Source organism: Ascidiella aspersa, chromosome 2 (assembly GCF_963924565.1).
Source record: "Ascidiella aspersa chromosome 2, kaAscAspe10.2, whole genome shotgun sequence".
In the NCBI taxonomy this organism is placed as follows: domain Eukaryota; kingdom Metazoa; phylum Chordata; class Ascidiacea; order Phlebobranchia; family Ascidiidae; genus Ascidiella; species Ascidiella aspersa.
In genome coordinates this window covers 21908322-21925153 of record NC_139448.1, presented here as the reverse complement: position 1 = coordinate 21925153, position 16832 = coordinate 21908322, and positions in this window count along the sequence as shown.

Genomic DNA, 16832 nt, shown 5'->3' with positions numbered 1-16832 from the left:
ACCAAAAAATATAAAACTATAAACCACAGACAGTAGGCCCGGGGTCCCAGGTCATTAAACTTGGTACCACCCTGGAACTGCATGTGCCGTTTTGTCGATCAGCCGCTCAGCTGCGTCACGTGTCACATTTAAAAAGACAATAAATAAACCCAATATTTAAACATAATAAACGCATTTTTTGCGCTTCGCGTGATTAGACTATATTTCAGTTCTATATTTTTGCACGCGGCCGTGAGATCAATAAAAGTCAATGCGGCCGTCAACAACTAAAAGGTTGAAAATCTGTGTTAGACTGACGGGTGCATTTGCTCCATTTGTTTGTTTTATTGTTTCTGGCTACTAATATTTTACACTGTACTATACGATAAACTAGTAGTCTATTATGTATTACAGATGGCACCATGTCATCTAAACAAAAATATTTGCCAACCTTACTTTTAATTCACCCATTTTTAAGATTAAAAACGAATATTTAGGCAATTTTAGCACAATCATGACGTAGGTTTGATTGACATCAGTCTATCATGAACAACCGCAACTACACACTGCAAGCGATTTTCTTGCGACTGGCAGAAAAGTTTTCCCGATATGATTTATAAACTATTACACGTCTGGTTTTTCTTTGTCATTTTATGATGTATTTCGTTTTGATAATCAAAAAATACCAACTATACATCATTTTTAAGTGTTTTGGATAAACCCACGTTATGACGTAACATTAAGACTCCATCTCTAAAAAACAATTTCATGCCTCAAAACAAAAAATCTAGATCCGAGTCTGGTGTTTGCTTAGTTTTTATTTCTGTTAAGTGATTTTATGTAAAAAAAATGTTGTCGAATAAAACGGTGTGCAATTCTGGAATTATAGGGCCTACACGGATCTGTAATATAGCATGGAAATAAATGTCGAAGCCGAATAAGTCGAGCAAATAAAAATCCTTTTAAAAAAGGACGGTTCGATTCGCAATGGATATGTAAAACGCAAGACACTTAGAGTATGTATAGTCCTTCATGCGACAATTAAGTTGTTTAATTGAATGTATATTCCTAATATTTCAATTTTCGATTCATTATGTATTGTTATGTCAAAATTTGTCAATGTTTTTAGTAAAAATCACAGCCCCAGTTATTTGGCTTTACTAGCATGCTACGGTGCTCTCTACAGGAGTGCTCCGCAAGCTTTTTCCACTTGCGGCACACCAACAGAGCTAAAACAATTTGGCGGCACAACTACGAAATATGTGACGATCGACAATAGACCCAATCAGCAAACATCGTATTGGCAGCCAATAGAAAAGGGAACGATTTAGGCTATGATGAAACGCGCCAAAGGCACCGAAATTTTATCTATTACATTCCTATGTCTTGTGATTTTTTTTACTTAATTTCTTTTTGGAAATAGCTGCCAAGACTAGTTATGCAGTCACACAATGTCAATAATATATTTACAAAGATGTCCGAGCGTATGGTTAAACTCCCTTTCAACTTTGGCGTAAAGTTTGAAAATATTCGTCGTATGATTGTACACCTGGTATAGTTCTTTGTAGTTAAGTCAGCAAAAAAAACTATTTTGATATTTAATTTCCGATAATAGAGGGTAACATAGGATTCAAAAAAGTTGAAATACTATGTCCCTATACATTCTTACACCGGGATTTTTGCATAAGATCAAAATAATTGCCTTAAAGATATATACAGTTTTTGTGTTAATTTGACTGATTTATTAGAAACTACCTTTAAAAATGAAATGCAAGTACGCACCTTCGGGAACGTCGCGGCACACCTGGCATGGTCTCGTGGCACACCGGTTGCGGAGCACTGCTCTAGACTAGAGTCTAGCTGTAGACCTTTTGTGATTCTAAATTAGCCCTGGGCGCTATGACTTAGATTTGATGATATTTCTAAATGTTTACTCCCTATGATGGCGTAAATCTAACTGTAATTGGGCTTTATGTACAATATTGCAAAAACGAAATATCTTCAAACAACATTTGACCCTTTGTTCATAATTAACAAACCTGTAGGGCATACTTCAATGGCAGTGGTCTCTAACCTATGGGACGCGACTCCAAGTGGGGTCGCCTAAAATTTTACTGGGGTTGCGCCATCACTGACCATATTTTGCTGGTTTGGTACGATTTATGTATCTCGTTTTCTTTACAGTGACGTCACACTATTAAATGTGACTGAGTACATAGCAAATATTTTGTTTCTTCTACATAAAATAGGTGTCAGCAAATATTCATTTTTGGACTTCGATACAATTAACTTACCCACTCTGTCCCATTTTGTGAGTTAATACTCTTTCCGTCTTCAACCACATGGCTTTGCTTAACGACATTCAGCGCAATAAGCATAATTAAAAAACGAAACACCGTAAATCGCTTGGAAGTAGAGTAGAGTATGCCTTGTGGCCATTAAAACTGGTGGACACTATGCAGGCGCAACCATCAAACCATCACACCAAATGCAATTCAGTGTGGAAACAAATTAAAATTTCGGTGTTCGTTCGTGTGCTAAATTTAAATTCATAATAATTTGAAATAAAACTTCCTAAAAGAAATCATTGTGGTACACATATGTAGCCACAGTTCTCTGGAAATGTGTATAATTTACGCATATTTGCTCCTGTTACTTAATTATTATATATATTTTAATTCATATCTGAAAACAAAATATGGTCGCAATGTAAATTCTGATTTTGTTTTATTTAAATTGGGGTCACTTACTAAAAAGGTTGGAGACCACTGTTCTATGGTACTGGTAACAGAAGTTTTACTAGTGTTACCAAATTTTGAAACGCGAAATCCCGGACAAATTAAATAGGGTTTCATTGATTAAACCCATATTAGGGGTCACAAGTTACGTGAAAAATGGATTTGTATAGTTTAAGACCAAATTTTATTTTTTGGGGCGCGAGGAGACACACGACACTATCGGGCTAATCCGATTTTAGCAAGACGAACTAAAACATAGTAAACAACATAAATAAAATTCGCAATTACATTGAAAATTTGGCAAAAATTCAGTTCGTGGGGAGCCATGGCTAAATTCAGAATCGGAAAACGTTTCTTTTAACAAAGATGACGTACAATCCATTGACAAAAAGTTACTGTGGTGCTTAACTATGTGCATACGTTTAGATATTTAGCAAACTCGACTCGGACCTTCAAAAAGGTAATGTGTATTATAGCCAATGGCAATTAGTCTAATAAAAAGCACTTCGGTAGGGTAAATTTTGTGTGTTTGTGAAATAATTAGTTTCCGACATCTTCAGTTCCATATTGGTAAAAAAATATATAATCTTGTTTGTTTAGACTTTACCATTGTTAACTTACAGTTTAATAATGAATATACATACTACTGGTTAAACGTTTCTGACTAAAACTGACTAAAATAGAAAGCAATACACAAAAACTCATTTTTAAAGCGAAAGCAAAATGATTGAAAGGTGATCGTGTGTGACGTAACAATGAAAAGCACGCCCAAGTTACTTCTGTGAAAATAAAGCTTTTTACTGAACACAAAAAAAATTCGAACTAATTTTAGTAGTTACAATTATCGTTTTCGATACTGTGAATGTGTTGTCGATACATTCATGCAGTACGGTTAAATCCCTGACATAGAAGCAGATTTTTTCATTTCTCTCTGACCCAGATTTCAACACTAAATTTTCTGACATGTCAGGGAAAGCTCTGACGTATGGCAGCCCTAGTTTAAACCCTACTGTCCTCAGCAAAGACCTTACTCTTACAGAATGAATTTTTTATGGTCACTTTTGACGGCCTTCGTTGTCAGATTCGAAACTAATTGTTTAATTTAAATGGTAATAATCGCAACCCGTATTCTCTCTGTTCTATGTTTATCAATCAAAAAATAAACTTTATTACAGACAGGTTAAACAATTGTAATATGGCTGACATATACCACACGGTACAAAGCAATACCTATTTTCTGTGCAATGTGTTTCGTATTTTCCACCTAATTTATTTAACAGGCAAAGGTTTAAATACAGGCAAAGTTTTACCAAGGAGTAACTGCTTATATTTTTCATACTACGAACACTATACTTGACTCTCTGAGTAAAAAGCTGTAGACTTGAACAACCTCATATCTCAATTACGCACTCTCTCGTTGGCTTGCGCATCAATTTTCTTTTTGTTTACAGGCGCCCGGGGGCAAACTTCTTTTACCTAATCAGTTCTGCTACGGAGAACAATTACCCTCCTACAAGTGTTAAAAAAAAAACTCCTCCGTTTGTCGTTTCTTGCTTTACAAACAAGCCTAGTTGGTCAACTCATTCGTTGTTTGCATGCAATATCACTTAATATGGGGATTTTTCTGTAATAAAATTTAAACAATTTATATTTTCTGTTAGGTTTGATAACAATCTTTTGGCCCAAAAATGTTTTTTGTCCAAATTATTCGTTGAATTTTTTTTTTTGTTTTTTCTTCTGTCAATTTTTTGAGGCACATTTTTTTCATGGAAGAAAACCAAGTTACAACATAGTATTTTAAATGCTGTTAGCCTATTATTTAAAAGTTCTTTCTCATGTAAAAATTGTGATCTGAAACTAACGGGTGGCAAAATAAATTGTTGAAAAAATCTCATATATTTATAAATGTTGAATACCTGTCATACACAAGGTTGAATAAAGAAATTTTGATTCTCAACGCTGAGGTGTTTTCTCAGGAGGTAAAAATATACAAAAACTGTAAGTAATTTCAGCAATATAATAAACTTACAAAATTAATCAAGAATTCTGAAAAGTTTACAAATGTTAAATAAAAATAATGATTTTTACCTTACGGGACAACGGGGTATCAGTATGTTAATTTTGACAATTTTTAAATTTGAAGTATCTGAAAAATATAAGAAGAAAACCATTATATATTTGGAATATAAAGAAGAGATTATGGGTTTGTTTAACAGCAAAATTTTGACCTTTCTCAACGTTGGGAGTACAGTGTATCGACACTAAAATATAAGTCTGATGGAAAAATACAGTAAAATCACATAATTATTCCAATAGTTGTATATTGTTGCATCGCACTAAATACCCTTGGACTTTGGTACATAATACTAGCACAGGGTTATATCCACCTGTCAAACTAATCAGTAACTGCACACCCGTCTAGTTTACCTTACTTTTTGTGCAATGTTTTATGATAACAATATGGTACTTTTTTAATATTATAATTTTAGGCCAGTATGTTTATTTGGAAAGTTAATTGTACAACAATACAAGGCATGTAGTCATAAATTCATATTGTTTCATTAGCGGGAAATAGCCTACATATTTTTTTAGTTTACTGACATATTACAAAAAGCACAATTAAGACACAAAGGGGCGTTTGAGATTTATAACATAGCCTACCGGTACACATTATAGTAATTTAATTTTAAGATACAACATAATTGCGAGATAAACAACGTCATATTTAATTAGGGAACAGACGTAGTTGCGTGGTTGTCCTAATAGGGTTTTCGTCATCTTATTAAAGTGTTTGTGATTCCGCATACACATCAACATTTAATTAGCTTAACAAGACTAATACCAAAAAATAAGTTTTTATGCGCTATGGGCTATTTAAAAGCATCAGATTCTTTAAAGAATTACTGGATAATCACGACCGAATTAAAAAACTATTCCATCTGGGAAAGTTTACTAAAATCGCTACGTAGCTACTATAGAATACACTAAATAAAATAACATTGGTCTCTTACTCACCTGATTAAGAAATTTATTTACAGCGAAATGACTTTTTTGGGGCCTAATATTCGTTAAAAAATGTTGACATTTTACGCGTAGCCGAGAAATCAAGAGCGATTTTAAAAAGTATTCGAAATGAGAAAGTTTATAAAAATCGCTATGTAGCTACACACTAAATAAAATATCATTGGTCTCCCACTCACCTGATTAAGAAATTTACAGCGAAATGACTTTTTCAATATTCGTCAAAAAATGTTGACATTTTACGCGTAGCCAGCAAATCAAGCAAGATTGTGAAAACTATCCGAACTGAGAAAGTTTATAGAACACACTAAATAAAATAAAATTTGTCTCTCACTCAGCTGATTAAGAAATTTACAGCGAAATTACTTTTTCGAAGCCTAATATTCGTCAAGAAAATGTTGACAATTTACGCGTAGCCAGGAAATCAAGCAGGATTTGGAAAACTATCCGAACTGAGAAAGTTTATAGAACACACTAAATAAAATAAAATTGGTCTCTCACTCAGCTGATTAAGAAATTTACAGCGAAATTACTTTTTGGAAGCCTAATATTCGTCAAGAAAATGTTGACAATTTACGCGTAGCCAGGAAATCAAGCAGGATTTTGAAAACTATTCCAACTGAGAAAGTTTATAGAACACACTAAATAAAATAAAATTGGTCTCTCACTCACCTGATTAAGAAATTTACAGCGAAATGACTTTTTCGAAGCCTAATATTCGTCAAGAAAATGTTGACAATTTACGCGTATAGAGAAGAAATCAAGCGCGATTTTGAAAACTATACGACCTGAGAAAGTTTATAACAATCGCTATGTATCTACTATAGAACACACTAAATGAAATAAAATTGTTCTCTCACTCACCTGATTAAGAAATTTACAGCGAACTGACTTTTTTAAAGCCTAATATTCATCAAAACATTTCAATATTTAACGCGTATAGACAAGAAATCAAGTGCTATTTTGAAAACTATCCGAACTGAGAAAGTTTATACAAATCGCCATGTAGCTACTATAGAACACACTAAATAAAATAACATTGGTATTTCACTCACTTGATTAAGAAACTTTCAGCGAAATGACATTTTCGAGGCCTAATATTCGTCAAAAAATGTTGACATTTTACGCGTAGCCAGGAATCAAAGCGAGATTTTGAAAAGGTCAAAAGAAAACACCAATTAAACTCAATGAAGGCTATGGCTTATCATAGCCAACGACCAATTAAGTAATTTTTTCAAACATATTCTTCCCAGCGAGTGGCTTCATATGATGCCACTCAAAAAGCTCTACTCAAAACAACAGCTTGTGATCATTTACCATTACGTATTGTAGATATTCAAGAAATGGAAGAAGCTATGAGACATGATGTTGCTCGTTTGACAAATGTTTACTTGACAATTGATCTTTAGGAAAACCGCAACATGACAAGTTTATTCGGAATTACTATCCATTGTATTGATGCAGAATGAAAACTACGAATCTTTGTCCTGGCAGTGGACTCATTTTTAGGGAGACATACAGATGAAAACATTGCTGAGGCATATGACAATGTTGTAGAAAAGTTTAGACTTACAGCAAAAGTGAAGAAGGCTGTGTCAGACAATGCCTCCTCTATAATAAACGCACTTCAGGCTTCCCTTCCTGAGTTCACATTGCTTAAAACCATTACAGAAAGCAATAAAAATTACTAACAAACGTAAAAAAGTCGTAGCAGCAATTGTTCAAATTCCGCGAAATTCAAACAAATAAGTCATCACGGTAAATACCATTCTGCATCCAACGAAAAAAAATCACAGTTGAAACGTAAATTTGCTTAGTGTGTAAACCGCTGCAACAAACGCGATATTTTGCTAACTCAGTCCAAATGTTGCGTAGTTTAAACTCGGTTATAGGGTTGTTGTAAGTTTTCTGTGAAGTGTCTTAATGCCTCATTAAAGAATGTTAAGGAAAACTCTGCAATTAACGCAATATTTTGCGAACTTATACTATCCACCGAATCTCCGCGCCCTATTGTACCGAAGTCATGGCAACGAAAAGTTTTCGACATTGTTCACGGACTTTCGCATCCTTCGGTTCGGGCTACGCGCAAACTAATCGCATCAAAGTTTGTATGGCACGGCCTGCATCGTCAAGTTGGTTTATGGGCTAAACAATGCGTGGACTGTCAAAAGGCCAAGGTTCACCAACACGTCCGCGCGCCTTTGGTTAATTACCCGCTTTGCAAAGCTCGGTTTGCTCGTGTCAATATCGACATCGTCGGTCCCTTACCACCTTCACAAGGGAACAAGTATCTGTTAACGATGGTCGATCGTTTTACTAGATGGCCGGAAGCCGTTCCCATGCCGGATGCGACAACCATCACGTGTGCACGAGTTTTCGCCTTCCACTGGGTTGCTCGATTCGGAGTTCCCTCCGACATCTCGTCAGATCGAGGTTCGCAGTTCACGTCGGACTTGTGGACTATTTTCAACGAACTACTGGGCATCCGGCTACACCGTACGTGTTCATTTCATCCGCAAGCCAATGGATTGGTGGAACGCTTTCATTGCCACATGAAAAGCGCTCTCATGTCACGACTAACAGGTCCTAATTGGATAGACGAGCTTCCATGGGTTTTGCTTGGTATCCGGACTACCCCAAAGGAAGATCTCCAAGCATCTTCAGCAGAGCTGGTGTATGGCTCGCCTATCGCCGTTCCGGGTGATTTGGTAAGAACCAGGCAAACAACACCATCGCCTGCTGATGTTTTACCATTGGTAAGATCCACAGTTCGTCAACTGACTCCAACACCGATGTCTTGCCACGGTTTTGTCCGAGTAACATCCCGGAATCGTTGAACTCCAGCGCCTACGTTTTTATTCGCAGAGACGGTCATCGTCCCCCGTTAACCCCTTCCATACGATGGTATACAAAGGTTATCAAAAAAGGCGCCAAAGGGTTTACCCTCGACATGGGTGGCCGGCACAAACTGGTGAGCATCGACCGGTTAAAGCCAGCATATCTGGATCTTTCAGAGCCAGTGCTGGTGGCTCAACCTCCACGCAGAGGGCGGCCAACAAAACCATCACCTCTACCTGATCCGCCACCGCCTTCAGATGCCCAGCAGCCAATGTCCGTTCGTCAGCCACCGGAGTCGTTACCGCCACCCTCGGACGAACAGTTCATACGAACGCGCGCTTGCAGTTATTTTCGCTTTCCGTTGTCGTGATTTTGTATTCGCCTATTTTACGCAGTGTTATTGAGTTATTTGTCCGTTTCTGGAGGGGGGTTATGTAGCGGCGCTCTATGTTTACCGACGCACACAGTAATATTGCACCGAACCGGACATATTGCCTTTTTCCTTTCGTTCTTTTTTCTCTGCATTGCATTGTGTAATCGTCTGCCCTTTTTCGCGGAACACGAACTCGAAGCAACACAGAAAGCGTCTCGCTTCAATCGTACTAATAAAAATAAAAAAAAGTTTGAATTTTTTTTGTTTAGCTTTTTCCATATGAACTGCGCATCGAACACAAATAAATATGCTAGCAAACCGTTTCGAGCAGCAACTGACTGAGTTTTAGCGCAATAAAAATGACTAAAAAGCAGTAAAACTACATTAATATAGCAAACGTAATAATGACTACATCGTTTATAACGTAACAGGGTATGACCATTAAAGGTGTGACATGTCTGTGATCGACTGTTGTGGTATTAAGAGTATAATATTTATAAAATTTTCGGTGGCCATGGCCCCCTGGTTACGCCTTTGACAGCCACACATCCACTCCTTTTTTACCAATCTCTTTGAAAGTTGCGTGTTATTTGTTTTGTCCAATTGTCTGAGAATTAGCGAAAGAAAAAGGCAATCATAATGCAGTGTATGACACTTTTGTGATCTGAAGAAAGGCACGGCTTGGCACTGCTTCACTTCGCACATTCAATGATTTTTACCGCGTGAACGCTTGATATTAATTACGCAGTAGAAGTAGGAGAAAAAAATAAAGCACGCTTTAGGTATAGAAACGCAAAATTTGCCGTAGAGATTAACTGATAAAGCTTTTGCTTGATATATCTTCTGCTTTGCCAGATGTTGGTAAGTGATGCAGTGCCTCACCTGCCTCCCCTGGCTGCAACGTCCCTGATTAGTATACTGAAAGCTATTGCAGACTCACCGAATCTGTCGATCAATGATGCAAGCAGAGCAGGCTAGTAAAACAACTAGCCTGCAGTGAGGTTCGAATAATTTTTTAAATATTTTTGTTACTGGTACCGGTATTCAAAGCAGGGAGTCGAACCGTTTGACTTTTCCGGTTCAGGTTCGGTTCGGGTTAAAGGATTTTTTTCGGAATCCGGTTCAGTTCCGATTTCGGTTTCGAGTATTTTAAAGTTCCGGTTCAGCTCTGGTTCGATTAATTTTTTTTAAACCGGTTTTAATGTTCCGGTTCGGATGCAATTTGAGATGAAAATGTTGGTCAATATATGTAGAGTTCGTGACGTAAACAAGCAGCTCGTTATTGAAATATCTGGACAACAAAAAAATAACGTTTTATTTAATCAGCATTCATTGTTTTTTCAAAAAAAAAAAAAAAAAAAAAAAAAAAAAAAATTCGAACATGGCTAAACTTGACTCTGTAAAATCGAAGTTGTGGCGTCATGCTGGAGTGAGCTTGTTGACAAGTTCGGGTTCGGTTAAGGTTTATTCAAAAGATTGGGTTCAGCTCCTCAGAATTTTACATAAAACGGTTCAGATTCGGGAAAATTTAGACCAAAACCGGTTCATAAAGTTCCGGTTCGGTTCGACTCCCTGATTCAAAGTGACCTCGTATAGTTATATTCAAACTAAAAGTTCTAATCATACACTATAAAACATAGCCATTTTTCAAGAAATTTGCAAACAAAACCACCTATTGAAACATAAACACCTAACGTGTAGCCAGTAAACGTGTTAAGGAGTTCACCTAACATCATAACCATTTATAAAAAATGCGAGGGCCTCTAGATCAGGGGTTCTTAACCTTTTGTTGTATGTTTTACCCCTTTAACAAAGATAAATATCAGATTTACCCCCCATTATATAAAATAGTTCTTATCTATTAGAAAAAGGAAAGTAACAAATTACATCAGGTATAATCAATGCGACGGTTTCCCTTGCGTTTAACGAGCTGCTGTCAAAACATTCCAGTTTGGTCTATTTTTTTCATTTCAGACTGGACAGTTTTGACTAAAAAACGCCAGTTTTTGCTCATCATAATTGGATGAGAATTTGCTAGGAGCCTTTTTAAAGGAGCCGGTTTCATGGTACTGTTTAAAAATGTTTCCACGCACGAGGCACACTGAGGAACTTAAAGACCATTCTCAATAAAATATGTAAATCTAAAATTAAAATAATTTTTCTTGTACTTTCTCTTCTTTTGGGACACGCCATTTTTAAGATTACATTTTTTGTTACTTTTACAGACTACAATAATCAGTCAATGAGTTGTTTAAAGCCTTAATCATTGGACTAAAAAGATCAACAATAAACTAACTTGGCCAGTTAGGCCGTACCCAGTGACAAAATTAGGCAATCACAGGTATAACCAGCACTGGAATTTCAAAAAGTGTATCTGAACTTTCAAAACTGCTCGCAGACACGTTCTCCAGTGGTCTCCAATCTTTGAAATAAGCGACCCCAATTTAAATAAGATGTAATCATAATTTACATTGCGACCCCATTTTGGAGACAATTATAGGCAATGTTAAAACAAGTGCTAGAATGCAGCAGAACGGGCACCTACTTCGCCAGGGAATGTTATCATAATGACAAGTAAAAAATGTTTTTAGCGATAAGCCTCTTCGCCTGTTTGTGTTTCTAAGTGGATATGATTTCTAATTTGGCCTGTGGAATGCAACCTCAGAAAACGCGGATGTTTTACTAGAAATCAACAGCATTTGTTATGATGTAACAAATGAGGGACGATTTTAAACATCTCCTGCGCTAAATCAAAAACACAAATTTTGTCAAATGTACGTTAACTGATATAGCAGCTCTTTAAGAACTAAAAACAGCAATTTTTATGTAGAAGATGCACTCAGTCACGTTTATTAGTGGAACCTCATTGTAAAGAAAACTAAATACATAAATCGTACTAAAACATTACGAATATGGTGAGTTATGGCGACCCCACAAAAAGTTTAGGCGACCTCACTTGAGGTCGCGACCCAGAGGTTGGAAACCACTGCCTTATTCTATGCCGTGACTGCCGAAGAACCTGATTTATTCAAACAGTAAATGACGTATTAATGAAGTAACTGAAAGATAAAGATATTGTCACGAAACTAAAAAAATGATCAATTAGCGAAGCATAACGTTATCGATACAAGGCGATAAAAAATCAATAGGGTACTATAGGCTAGCTTCAAAAAAGCAGTTCTCGGAAACTGTGCTACCAATACCTACAGCTGGCAATATTTTTCTGTCTCGTCAGCTGATGTGGATATTTTGATTGATAGTTAGTTTACCCCCTAAAGTGAGGAAATTTCCCCCAGGTTAAGAAAGGCTGCTCTAGATCGAATATCAGCAGCCTATGTGTTTTTAACAGCCTAAACAATCAGATTGCTGACATTTTTGCGTTATAAAGCTAATATTTAATTAAACAAGGAGCGCACGCCTAAACACAAACCAGTTCCTTTCAACTGAAAGCAGAAACTAAATTTGAATTTTGATACGCCCTGTAAAGTGTAAACCACTGGGGTTAAACTGTTAATGTAGGCCTAATTCTTTCAAGTGGTAATACGTCAAAACACAAGAGAGTAAATGTTATATCTTGTTTTTTCCCGAACGTTGTTCTGTTTACCAAGCTAAAACTGATGTTTAAACGTTATTATAACGTAAACATAAAGTTTTTAAATAACCGAAAACTACAAACGTTTATGTAACGTTAATACAAGCGTTAAAAATCGTGTCCTGAAACATTTTTAGAACGTTAACGATGCGTTTTTTATGAAGTTAGTGTTACTTTCACAGGCAACATTAAAATGCAAATTTTTTAAGATTTTTTTGCATAACGTTTAAAAGTCGTACATTTTAAAGGTATTTAATCATGCGTTAACGATGAGAATTTAATTAAGTTAAGTCAACGCTATAAAGCAACACATAAACAGTAGTTTTTATTTTTATTTTATATAACGTTAAAAAAACGTAAAACACACTATAGGTTTTAATAAATACCCCATTTAACGTATGTGATTAGACATTAATGTTATAAAAAAACGTTATGTAAACCTTAATAAGTAACTTCAAATGAATATAGCTTTGTTTTAATCGTAAATAACGTTTAAAATCCGTACCCTTTTAACAGACTTATTTAAACAACTGTGTTGTGAATAAAATACCGTTACTTAAACGTCTATATGTAACTTACAAATTTATAAAATAAAGTTACGCTTATAACAACGTTTTACTTTTTATGAACTTATTTTACGTATATCGTTAAACGTTAAAGTTTCGTAAAAAAGTACGTTATGTAAACCTTGCTGAGTATTTTTTTTTAAATCTAATATTATTTTAATTTTAAATGACGTTTAAAATCCGTACTCTTTCAACGGAGTTATTTAAACCTTTTGAGTTTTGAATAAAATACAGTTGGCTAAACGTTTAGGCTACATGTAATTTATAAATGTATAAAATAAAGTCACTTTTTTATAACATTTTACTTCGGATATGATTAAACGTTGGAGTTTTGCCAAAAAAACAAACGTTATTTAAACCTTCGTAGGAAACATTTAAATAGATTAGTTTTATTTTAACGCATGATAAACTCTTAAAAACGTTTTGCTTATGATCCTATTTAACGTATAGGCCTATGATTAAACGTGTAGCATCATTAATGTATAATCACATGTAATGGAATATTTATTGTACATGCACAACTTTTAGCGTTCTATTGTCTTTGTCACGAAGAATCTCAACCTTTGGGTTTGTACAGTTCCCGGCTGCCAGAAAGGCTCCAGGTTCTGAATCATTTCCGCTTTTCCGTGTCGTCCTTTTGTTGTTCATGCAAATTCTCACTTGTATAGCCAATAAACAGAACGGTTGCTGCTGCCGGCTCGCCCAGTACGTCCGGTAACCCAGAAGCAAAAGGTCGAGGGTTTGTTTTCTGAGCTAAGGCTTAATATGAAGCAGAAGATGAACAATTCTATTTGAATAAGTTTCTACCTTGAAGTAATAGTGAAGTCGATTGGTCGAGACAAGAGACATTAATGAGGTTCATAATTTAACCAATATGCTTCAAACGTCTAGGTTTTGAAAAAAATGCGTTATTTAAAGCGCCTCAACAGAGAGATTTAAATCACTTTGTTCCGAAGTAACATTTAGATATGTAGCTTACTTTAATTTTAGGGTAATTACGTTTAGAGAATCCTAACGGTTGGAATCAAGGGGAAACAGCGCTATTGGAATGAATGGCCCCCCTGCTGGCTCGCAACGACCTCTCACCCGCTTTCAGCAGTTTATCTCATTCGCCTAAAACTTAACTTTATTATCAAATATGTGTTTAGGTTAATAGGCTAAGTTGCATTACAGGTTTCTATAGGTAAAAATGGTGCAGTGTTTATTGAATATGATGAATTTTGTGATATTTATGAAAATGTTGCAACTATATCTAACGTTTGAAACAAGCTTTATTATATCTGTGGAAAGTTTGCATATCTGGGATTTTGACAATGGATATATCGGCAAATCGTATCATTAAATAGATAGACCTACTATTCTATGGAATAGTGTTATCCTCGATGACCATTTAACAATCACGAAGCACAAGCAGGCTATTAGAGGTAAAAATTAAGCCTCATGTTCATATAAAATGACCTATTATTTTTGCAAAGTCAGGAGACGAAGTTGCAGCCGCTGAAGCCACCATGGCATTTCATACATTGAAGCACCATTATAGCTATAAATCTAACGGCTGTACCTCTTTTACTTGCCAGCAAAAAAATGTCCTCTTTTTGGGTGCTGAAAATATGGTAGCCCTAAGTTACATGTTCCTAATTAAGTCGGCAGCTAATCAAGGAATTAAGTCGGCAGCTAATCATCTATTATAGATTTTAACTAAAATTTAGGCAAATTTACAGGACTGCTTAACAGCTTAGGTTTATAACCAAGCAACCTAAAAGGCTTAAACATAAAAAAATGTGTTAGTTGTGTGGTACTTTCTTTATAGGACAAAATATATTCGTTTGACAACACCTGGATATTTTTTCTGTATTTATCAGATGAAATGGCTTAAAACTGCATTTTTGTATTTATAATTTTGTTTATGATTTACCCCCCATTGACCCTATAATGGAACGTTTTTTTTTTCAAACTATCAAGATTTGATTTATTAAATTTATAAAAAGTAAAATGTTTTAAAATATGGATTGTAATAAAAAGAAAGTTTTGGTTAATTGTAATCGACATTACGTTCAATTTGCAGTTTAGTTTAGGTCTATATAAAACCATCATTACTTGTATGAACAAATTTTAGTTTAAAGTGTTTTAAAAGTCATTTTTTATCTTTCTGCGAAACCAGTAACCATTTGCGGTTGAAAAAAGAGAACATTCCACCAAAATATATTCCTTAAGTTAAACTATACACAGTAGTCAATGTTTTTGAGCCAAATGTTGTACGCAATTCCAATGTAATCAAATATTAGCAAGCTTTTACTATTGCGTTAATTATTTAAACAATTTATTACTTAAGCCAGGGGTGCACAACCTGCGGCCTGTTGACTATTACATGTTTAGGAAAATAAAAGTGCTGGCGGCGTACGTTGATACGAACTCCTGTTCACTTAATACCAAAATAGGAATTTTGAAGGTGGTATAACTATTTTCTTGCCTTGCGCGAATTTCCGTTTGTCTTTATTGTGTTTTAGTCCATTTGCACTATTTGTTACAGCATGTAGGCTAATATTGTGCGCCGCGCTACTAAACAAATATAATTCAATCTTCTGTTAAATTAAGACAGAAATGCTGGTATTTTTTAACAATATGGGATTATTTTTATGTGCCAAGTCCATTTCATTTGAATTGAAAGTTTTGCCAATTTAAACCCAATTAACACATTTTTTGCGCTTTACGCGATTAGACTTTTTCAGTTGTATGGTTTCGCACGAGTTCGTTAGAGAACTACACGTATAATTTGGTTTATGACGCCATAACGTAAAAAAAAATATTCTACTGGCGGCCGTGAGAAAAATAAAAACTATCAATATGGTCGTCTCAGTTAAAGGTTATGCATCCCTGACTTAAGCAAATATATCGTAATCATATAGAAATGTAAAATCTAACAGATATATATTTCTGAAATTCGTTTTTTTATTTCCATTATAACACAATGTTCTTTTTAGGAACATCGAGATGCCAGTATCCAGCAGCGACTTGTCCTCATGCTGCATAGCAGTACCCCCTACGTTGGATGAATCCGATTGAATATGCTATTGATGAAGATTCGTAGGGCGAGACTAATATATTTTTTAGTTTGCGTCGGATGTCACCTAATATGCCATCCAAACACGAATAATACCTCGGGTTCTACTGTTTCTTTTCTAAACTTTGATTTTTAATAAAATTTTAAAGAAAGTACAACGTTGTGAGTACGTTCTGGTAGTCTACACATTTACGTCCGTATAACATTTTCGTACAACGTTATAGGAAAGTCAGTAATAAATGATTGTGTTTTACGTTTTTGGAAAGTTACAATTGACGTAATATTCATCGTTTTACAAACTGTAATTAAAGTCTACACAATTACGTCCATACGACATTTCCGTGCAACCTTATAGGAAAGTCAAAATTGACGTAATATATGTCGTTTTAAAAACGTTGCTGTGAGTCCACACTTTACGACAAAAAACGGTCCGGCAAAACGTTATTGGTAGTTTAAATAGTCCCATAAAAAACGTTTTCGCAACGGTAAATTGTTTGCTGGGATTTAACTCCGATTTAGATTTTGTCTGATTTAGGTTAAATCGGACAGTGAAATTGTTGAACTTGTGCCATTCACTGGAACTTAGGCCATCCATTAAAAACAGTATAGTAATTGTAGTGTCATAAAAACGAGTAGTTCACTAACACAAAGTTATGAACACAAT